Source organism: Dreissena polymorpha, chromosome 5 (assembly GCF_020536995.1).
Source record: "Dreissena polymorpha isolate Duluth1 chromosome 5, UMN_Dpol_1.0, whole genome shotgun sequence".
Lineage (NCBI taxonomy): Eukaryota > Metazoa > Mollusca > Bivalvia > Myida > Dreissenidae > Dreissena > Dreissena polymorpha.
In genome coordinates this window covers 53,803,434-53,811,943 of record NC_068359.1, presented here as the reverse complement: position 1 = coordinate 53,811,943, position 8,510 = coordinate 53,803,434, and positions in this window count along the sequence as shown.

The window sequence follows — 8,510 nt, the reverse complement described above, 5'->3', positions numbered from 1 at the left end:
AATCATTTCAATAATTCACATTTGAATTTGCAATGAGAACTATTTGTTCTGATATATTTCATAAATTATTGAGACACTGTTTTAAGAGCTCCTATAACCAGACTGAATGTCAAACGAATATACATGTTTATGAAATATATAGGATTTCCGCGCTCATAGTTTCAAATACCATTATTGTTATGACCATTAAATAAATAATATAATTTATAATTTTACCACTGTATTGTGGCAGGTAGTTCATCTATTGCTGACAATATCATTGATATCCGACCGACCCCACTCGAACTATTGTTCGAAGGCGTGACGCGTAGACAACGCTCATCAGCGGACCACAATGTAGAAATACCAATGCTGGATATATTAGCTTTGGCTGACCGATTCCCTCTATCAAACGAGGAATTGTGGAAGCCGAGGCTGAACAGGGAAATGTAAATCAGTATGAATAAATCCCAGATAGTCAAGATGGTGGTGTTCCAGTTAATCAAAGTAGGAGACCTGATATCAGCAAATATGTGTTCACTTGTATATACGTTCCATAACAACGTCGAGCTCGGTAATTATTTACATAAATTATACCCGAACACAGTACTTTGTGCAATCAATAATAGTTTTCGTATGAAGTCGTTTGTTTTTGTTTAAGAACTGATCTTTTTTTTTTAATCATCCAACTACTAACGTTATACTTAAACCGTAATTAAATATGTGTTGCAATCCCGTCTTAAGTTCAAATCTTCACTAACTTTATAATGCATGTTAGACGAGAGTCATGAATCGGAACCACAAGCGTATGTATTCAAGTTTGTGATGCTTATATATTTAACATAGATTGACATATTTTGAACACTTAAACCTATAACTAGCAATATAATGAACAATTATTCATCAAAATTGGACGAAAAACAAATCAACATAACTCATTATTTGTGTCCACATGTTTTATATAAAATATTTGTTTGTAAAACATTCATTCGAAGGCTATTATAGTTTTTTTACGAACGTATTTTACTTTTGATTAAATGAACATATCTGTTGCTGCTGACATGTATTACCGCTTTAACACTGATTCTTAATGCGTTTCTGCAACACAATCGCCTGAAGACAAAGATTATTTGCCAAATGCATATTGTATGAACTTCCAAAGCAGACAATGGACTGGTCAAAGCAGACAATGGACTGGTCAAAGCAGACAATGGACTGGTCCTAACAAAGCAGACAATGGACTGGTCAAAGCAGACAATGGACTGGTCCTACAAAGCAGACAATGGACTGGTCCTAACAAAGCAGACAATGGACTGGTCCTAATATATATTATAAGCCTCTTGTGTATATCACGGCCTGGCGAAACAAGAATACACAAACGTATTCTGAGTAAAGGTCATATATGTATTTCACAGTTTATCAATACATTACCTGTTGTCCCGTAGATCTCAGATGGTTCGCTATGAGAATTTGCTTGCAAAGAGACCACATGAGAAAACACCTTATAGTTGTTTAGCAATCATCTAGAAATCAACGCACGCACAGGACTATGTAAACCTAAACAGAGTGCATACTACAAACTATATTCAATTGCGTTTTTATACCGTATATTTGTGTATATTATTATAAGGGTATACACAACACAAAACTCAAGTATTATTCCTCTTTAGTAAGTGTATATAAATACATTTGTAATATTATATAATGTTTAAAGAAATATAAAAGAAATGTGTTACATAATACATGGCTTCTTTTAAAACACGTGTACCATTCTTATTCGTATGTTTGTTGATAGCAGTCTTTAAAAAGTATATGTATGTATTATAGCTTTACAGTCAACAATATTTAGAGACAGTAAGTCAGATTTCTTTTGTATTAAGAAATATTGTAAAGTGTAAAAATACATATTTCATTGAGCGCTTGAACGAGCTAAAATGTGCCAATATAATTTTTTTCGGAGGAATAAGTTAACGTTATTAAAAAGTTTTAAGTAATTAGTGGATTATTCTTATCATAGTATCCGTAATAAAGTTTTATTTAAGTACTATTTTCTGACGGATTTGTAATGTTATAAAAATCGGAAATCAATATACCAGCGCCATTTCGGAATTCAATGTATATTTGCCGTGGATTTCAATGTCGCGGGCTAATACTGGGTCCGGTTTAATAAAAAACTACAAAACCCGACTGTAGTCGGTTGACTGTGTGGTCGACTGACGCTCGTCGGCCGCCAACTGACCACTCGTCGCGTTCAAGGAGCAAGTAGCCGCGACTGTGGTCGCACGACGGTGTGGTCAGTCGACTGCGGTCGTGGTAGTCGCTATTTTTAGGAATATTACCACTTCCGCCATCAACATTCGAAGGCGAAAATACACGCGAGAAATGGAAGACGAAGACTGCAACCATTCGAGTCAGTGCCATTCGTGGTCCCAAAAAGATATAGATATTCTTTTAGAGCTTGTTATCGAGAACAAGAACCTGCTGGCGGGAAAGTACGGGCTATTGGTGACCGAGGCAAACAAGAGTAAAAATGGCAGGAGATTGTGGCAGCCATAAACGCGTGTGGGGATGCGTTGAGGACAGCAAACACTTATAAAAAAAAGCTACGGGACATAAAGAGGAATGCACTAGACTGACCACTCGTCGCGTTAAAGGTACCAGCAGGAGACTCCCAAACAGTCTGACACGGTGCCAAGACCGCCTTGACACCTGCAGGAGACTCCCAGACAGTCTGCGACAGTGCAAGACAGTCTCCTAGACCGGCGGAGCACCAGCAGAAGACTCCCAGAAGGTGCCAGAAGTCCCCCAGACCGTCACCTTCAGGAGAATCCCAGACAGTCTGCGAGGGTGCGAAGACCGTCTGGGCACCAGCAGGATACTCAAAGACGGACTGCTACGGTGCCAGTACCGTCTCGGCACCAGCAGGAGACTTTCAGACAGTCTTTGACAGTCTATTGCAGGTGCCCAGACGTACTTTGCAATATCGCAGATTGTTTGTGAGTCTCCTGTAGCTGCCCAGACGGTCTTGGCACCGTCGCAGTTTGTCTTGGAGTCCCTGCATGTCCCCATCGGTCTATGAGACTGTCTGGGAGTCTCCGGCTAGTGTCCAGACAATATTGGCATCGTCGCAGACTGTCTGAGAGTCTCTAGCAGGTGACCCGACGGTATGGTAAAATTTCTTGCACCGTCTTGGAGTCTCCTGCAGGTGCCCTGACGGTCTTGGCACCGTCGCAGACTGTCTGGGAATCTCCTGCTTGTGCACCGACGGTCTAGTATATTCGTTTGGCACCGTGTGCGAGTCTCCTGCCGGCGCCCAGACGGTCTTTCCACCATCACAGACTGTCTGGGAGTCTCCTGCCGGTGCACCGACGGTTTGGGAGACCGTCTGGCACCGTCTGGGAGTCTCGTGCAGGTACCAAGACGGTATTGGCATCGTCAAAGACTGTCTGAGAGTCTATTGCAGCTGCCGCGGAGGTCTGGGAGACTTCTGGCACAGTCCGAGATTCTCCTGAAGGTGCCCAGATGGTCTTGGCATCATCGTAAACTGTCTGGGAGTCTCCTGCAGGTTCCTCGCCGTTGGGATTGACTGTCTCGACTGTCTGGGATTGTCCTACAGGTGCCCAGACGATATTGGTACCGTCGCAGATTGTCTGTGAGTCTCCAGGCACGGGTTTTGGGTGCCGACAAAGCGTCAAGCGACGATCAGTCGTGGTGTGAAGGGTGGACTGCGGTCGCTCGACAGTATGTCGAACAACGCGCGGTCGACTGACGATCGTGGCTCTCTATTAAACTCGGTTATCGTCGCACGCCGATTATTTGCTGGTACAACCATAGTCGCCCGACCATGGTCGCTCTCATTAAACCGGACCCTCGCCTAACCGATTGTCTTTACTACTATGACCGCCGTGGTTTGAATCGCACGTGCCTTAGAAGAGACAAGATTTGAATAAACACATAGAACAACACGGTAACGGTCACACAAAATAAAAAAAGCAAACGTGTTATCCGAAGAATGTGAACAGTATCATTACATGTATCGAATATGAAATTTAAGATAGTAGTCTCTTGTCATGATTATGAGACGGATATCGAAAAGTATGTCCCCGATAATTTTCAATATTGTATAAGCAGCATTGGGTAAATAAATATAGTTTAAACATGTTTAACGCATGTCATCTACAATTATTTGAAGCATGTATCATTGTTATAATCGTGCACGTTCCTTACCCCACCACATATTTCTGCATAAATTGTTCTCTTCATATTCGGTTGAATGTGTGAAGCGTTTGAAATATACAACTTGAAATGGAATGCAAACCAATAATATTTGCGTTATCAGATATTATAATACATTTACTTGTTACGAGCAATTTTAGTGCGGTTATAATATAATAAGAGTTTTGCAAATTGAATACTTTGAGAAGGGCAATCTTTATTATTGTATTGATTGTACATAAGAATATCATGTTTCGTATGACATGTATTTGCAATTTAACGAAAAGATGCAGAATTTGTAAATTTAGTTGCTCTTTCAAATAAACGAATACTTATCGAAATATATATAATAATGTACAATGAATTTTGATAAAAAATAAGTCATTTAATAACAAGTAAGTTTTGTATAGCCTTATAATTAAATTAAACTAATTTAGAAATGCTGAGACATTTTTCGTTACAGGCACTTTTTCTCTGCTTTTAAACTTAAGAATATATCCAGTAGCGATTTATTCATACTTTTTAAGTTGCAAAACACAATCAAACGTATTTTTTCAATAGAGAGGAACAAAAATCGGAAAGGATACAGAGCCATCAGCTTTAAAAGTTAACTTCTATATATATATAAATGAATAAATGTTCTATTATCTTGTGCGTTATTTTTTTCAGAGGCATTGCCTTGTGTTTATTTTTTGGAGTAAAGGAATTTAATTTGTAGACGTCGATGGAAAAGTTATTTCAGTCAACAATCATGTGAATATAATGAGTATATTATCATGGTGATTGTAAAATAAGGAGTATATTATCATGGTGGTTGTAAAATAAGGAGTATATTATCATGTTGATTGTAAATTAAGGAGTATATTATCATGGTGATTGTAAAATAAGGAGTATATTATCATGGTGATTGTAAAATAAGGAGTATATTATCATGGTGATTGTAAAATAAGGAGTATATTATTATGGTGATTGTAAAAAAGGAGTATATTATCATGGTGATTGTAAAATAAGGAGTATATGATCATGGTGGTTGTAAAATAAGGAGTATATTATCATGGCGATCGTAAAATAAGGAGTATATTATCATGGTAATCGTAAAATAAGCAGTATATTATCATGGGGATTGTAAAATAAGGAGTATATTATCATGGTGATTGTAAAATAAGGAGTATATTATCATGGTGATTGTACAATAATGAGTATATTATCATGGTGATTGTAAAATAAGGAGTATATTATCATGGTGATAGTAAAATAAGGAGTATATTATTATGGTGATTTTTTTAAAAAGGAGTATATTATCATGGTGATTGTAAAATAATGAGTATATTATCATGGTGATTGTAAAATAAGGAGAATATTATCATGGTGATTGTAAATTAAGGAGTATATTATCAAGGTGATTGTAAAATAAAGAGTATATTATCATGGCGATCGTAAAATAAGGAGTATATTATCATGGTAATCGTAAAATAAGCAGTATATTATCATGGGGATTGTAAAATAAGGAGTATATTATCATGGTGATTGTAAAATAAGGAGTATATTATCATGGTGATTGTACAATAATGAGTATATTATCATGGTGATTGTAAAATAAGGAGTATATTATCATGGTGATAGTAAAATAAGGAGTATATAATTATGGTGATTTTTTTAAAAAGGAGTATATTATCATGGTGATTGTAAAATAATGAGTATATTATCATGGTGATTGTAAAATAAGGAGAATATTATCATGGTGATTGTAAATTAAGGAGTATATTATCAAGGTGATTGTAAAATAAGGAGTATATTATCATGGCGATCGTAAAATAAGGAGTATATTATCATGGTAATCGTAAAATAAGGAGTATATTATCATGGGGATTTAAAATAAGGAGTATATTATCATGGTGATTGTAAAATAAGGAGTATATTATCATTGTGATTGTACAATAAGGAGTATATTATCATGGTGATTGTAAAATAAGGAGTATATTATCATGGTGATAGTAAAATAAGGAGTATATTATTATGGTGATTGTAAAAAAGGAGTATATATTCATGGTGATTGTAAAATAAGGAGTATATTATCATGGTGATTGTAAAATAAGGAGTATATTATCGTGGTGATTGTAAAATAAGGAGTATATTATCATGGCGATTGTAAAATAAGGAGTATATTATCATGGTGATTGTAAAATAAGGAGTTTATTATCATGGTGATTGTAAAATAAGGAGTATATTATCATGGTGATTGTAAAAAAAGGAGTATATTATCATGGTGATTGTAAAATAAGGAGTATATTATCATGGTGATTGTAAAATAAGGAGTATATTATCATGGTGATTGTAAAATAAGGAGTATATTATCATGGTGATTGTAAAATAAGGAGTATATTATCATGGTGATTGTAAAATAAGGAGAATATTATCATGGCGATTGAAAAATAAGAAGCACATTATCATGGTGATTGTTAAATAAAGAGTATATTATCATGGTGATTGTAAAATAAGGAGTATATTTTCTGGTGATTGTAAATTAAGGAGTATATTTTCATGGTGATTGTAAAATAAGGAGTATATTATCATGGTGATTGTAAAATAAGGAGTATATTATCATGGTGATCGTAAAATAAGGAGTATATTATCATGGTGATTTTAAAATAAGGAGTATATTATCATGGTGATCGTAAAATAAGGAGTATATTATCATGGTGATTGTAAAATAAGGAGTATATTATCATGGTGATTGTAAAATAAGGAGTATATTATCATGGTGATTGTAAAATAAGGAGTATATTGTCATGGTTATCGTAAAATAAGGAGTATATTATCATGGTTATTGTAAAATAAGGAGTATTTTATTATGATGATTGTATAAAAAGGAGTATATTATCATGGTGATTGTATAATAAGGAGTATATTATCATGGTGATTGTAAAATAAGGAGTATATTATCATGGTGATTGTAAAATAAGGAGTATATTATCATGGTGATTGTAAAATAAGGAGTATATTATCATGGTGATTGTAAAATAAGGAGTATATCATCATGGTTATTGTAAAATAAGGAGTATATTATCATGGTGATTGTAAAATAAGAGGTTTATTATCATGGTGATTGTACAATAAGGAGTATATTATCATGGTGATTGTAAAATAAGGAGTATATTATCATGGTCATTGTACAATACGGAGTATATTATCATGGTGATTGTAAAATAAGGAGAATATTATCATGGTGATTGTAAAATAAGGAGTATATTATCATGGTGATTGTAAAATAAGGAGTATATTATCATGGTGATTGTAAAATAAGGAGTATATTATCATGGTGATTGTAAAATAAGGAGTATAATATCAAGGTGATCGTAAAATAAGGAGTATATAATCATGGTGATCGAAAAATAAGGAGTATATTATCATGGTGATTGTAAAATAAGGATTATATTATCATGGTGCTTGTAAAATCAAAACCACAACGTTCGAATAGTCTTACCTTATGTGTTTTGGGTTTGTTAAAGGAAATATGATGAGCTTGTGTTTAAGTTTTCTATACACTTTGCTCACAATTGCATATTACATATTTATATTACATGTACAACTAGCTAGCTATTTACAAATGACGAACTAATTGTTAAGAATTCCATTCTTATTGTAAAATCTGTATGTGATCTTGATCTTCGCAATTGGAACAAGACCGCCCGTGCAACATCGCATCCCAACAAGACCGTCCGTGCAACATCGCATCCCAACGTTAGGAAGGTTGTTTACAACACCAGTTTGACTGGTTGAATTATAGCGTACAAACGCTTTATGTTTGACTGGTTGAATTACAGTGTACAAACGCTTAATGTTTGACTGGTTGAATTACAGCGTACAAACACTTTATGTTTGATTGGTTGAATTACAGCGTACAAACGCTTTACTGTTTGACTGGTTGAATTACAGCGTACAAACGCTTTACTGTTTGACTGGTTGAATTACAGCGTGCAAACGCTGTACTGTTTGACTGGTTGAATTACAGCGTACAAACACTTTATTGTTTGCCTGGTTGAATTACAGGGTACAAACGCTTTATGCTTGACTGGTTGAATTACAGCGTACAAACGCTCTACTGTTTGACTGGTTGAATTACAGCGTACAAACGCTTTACAGTTTGACTGGTTGAATTACAGCGTATAAACGCTTTATGTTTGACTGGTTGAATTACAGCATACAAACGCTTTACTGTTTGACTGGTTGAATTACAGCGTACAAACGCTTTACTGTTTGACTGGTTGAATAACAGTGTACAAACGCTTAACTGTTTGACTGGTTGAATAACAGCG